At 32.3% G+C, this 2,033-nt stretch overlaps 1 protein-coding gene across 1 annotated transcript in view; it reads right to left on the reverse strand.

Annotated features, from left to right (window-relative positions):
* Positions 1-1,400, reverse strand: part of LOC145324330 (glycine receptor subunit alpha-4-like) — a 111,020-nt gene extending 109,620 nt beyond the window's left edge. The window contains exon 1 of the mRNA XM_080166945.1: positions 1,301-1,400. The gene's annotated coding sequence lies outside the window, so the exon portion shown is untranslated. The remainder of the gene's footprint in view (positions 1-1,300) is intronic.
* Between the last annotated feature and the right edge of the window lie 633 nt (positions 1,401-2,033).

Consider the following 2,033-nt stretch of genomic DNA (forward strand, 5'->3'; position numbering starts at 1 on the left):
CCCCTCTCTCTCTCTCTCTCTATCTATCTATCTATCTATCTATCTATCTATCTATCTATCTATCTATCTATCTATCAATCTATCTATCTATCTCTTTCTCTCTCTCTCTCTCTCTCTCTCTCTCTCTCTCTCTCTCTCTCTCTCTCTCTCTCTCTCTCTCTCTCTCTCTCTCTCTCTCTCTCTCTCTCTCTCTCTCTCTCTCTCTCTCTCTCTCTCTCTCTCTCTCTCTCTCTCCCCTCTCTCTCTCTCTTTCCTCTTTCTCTCTCTCTCTCTCTCTCTTTCTCCCTCTCTCTCTCTCTCTCTCTCTCTATCTATCTATCTATCTATCTATCTATCTATCTATCTATCTATCTATCTATCTATCTATCTATCTATCTATCTATCTATCTATCTATCTATCTATCTATCTATATCTATCTATATCTCTCTCTTTCTCTCTCTCTCTCACTCTCTCTCTCTCTCCTTCTCTCTCTCTCTCTCCCTCTCTCTCTCTCTCTCTCTCTCTCTTTGTTTTTTATGTATCTTTTTCTTTCTTTTTTATGGGATAATAATGAAAACTCCAAAAAATCCATAGGAAAAAAATTAACAAGGTAGTCCAATTAGCTTGATTTTATTGAATTTAAGACTACATATTTTACTCTATCTGTCTTTCTCTCAATTAATGCATTAAACGCATCATAAAGATAAAATTTGCATGACTTTAAAATCGGAAAAATAGAGATCATGAATTAATAAGGAACTTCTTGCAAATTTAAATTTTAAAAAAGTATATTAAACATTTTATTTTGTAGGGAAGCTACTCTATAAGTTTACATGTACGTTTAATTGTCGTATTGCTTCCTTCTTTAAGAGCTTTGTCTTCGATGGGGAATGAAATAGGGAAAGTAAAATAGCCTGAAACGATTCCAAGACTCAATATTTTTTATTATAGCCTGAGATAAATCAGGACCTATGTGAATCTTTCTTAAAAGGAACAACCTAAACGGATTAAAAACTAGTTTTTCCCCCCCCCAGCCTCCAAAGGAGGTCGGGGTGGATCAGGAAAATAGCCTAAAACCACACAAAGAAATTTACATAGCTTTCCTGAAAAATACAAATAATTTTCTTAGATCTTTATCTTCAGACAAAAAAGATTACATTTTATATTATAGGATAAGCCTATTTCTTTTTTCTTAGAGGAATCAGCTATCTATACCTAATTGCAGCTAAGTAATTCATTTCAGCCCATTGGAGGGACAAACAGACATTTGGATAGACAAGCAAAATATAGAGAAGCTTCGCTAATAAAAATAAAACTTACCTTTCTCATTGAAGTAAATGTCAAATTTATTGGAGAAAAAAAATTTACAGATTTCTTGTCATTTTTATGCTGTACTTTTTAACTTTTCATCTAAAAATCTAAATTCACAAAATAATAAAATGTACATTTTTTCAATAAAACAAGAAAAAGTTACTCCATAACCAAAAGTTTGTACCATCCAATCAGAATACAAATGACCAAACTTAAAAAAAAACAGAATAGTTATTTCTAGCATTGTATTATAAACAACTTTCCGCGGATATAGAATGTACAATTATAAGATTAAAACCAGATTTTTTAGCCCCGAGGTGCCGAAGGCACTGGCTAAAAAACGGGTTTTAATCTTATAATTGTATATTTTTAGATTCAATATTCATAGAAAGCTGAATACAATACGATGCTAGACATAGTTTTTTTCGTATTGATGAGAACCGGTTCCTATCCACCGGATTCGAATGAATACGAGATTAAGATATTATTGTTTAAGATAAAACTTTGGGTACCAGTAGGTATAATTTACGGTCCAATGCTGATTACTTTCCCCTGCTAAAAATGAATTTATGACACTTGACTGTAAACAGTTTTCGCTTTTGATTGAATACATCATTAAACATACTAAATAATAGTCAAATTACATTAATGAAAGCATTGAAAAGCGTACGGAAAATCCTAATTATAGAGAACCTTTGCAACAACAATTAGATTTCGTGTAACATATCTCTCACTTTTATTG

This window comes from Acartia tonsa, chromosome 7, assembly GCF_053477335.1.
Source record: "Acartia tonsa isolate MP-2025a chromosome 7, ASM5347733v1, whole genome shotgun sequence".
NCBI lineage: Eukaryota > Metazoa > Arthropoda > Copepoda > Calanoida > Acartiidae > Acartia > Acartia tonsa.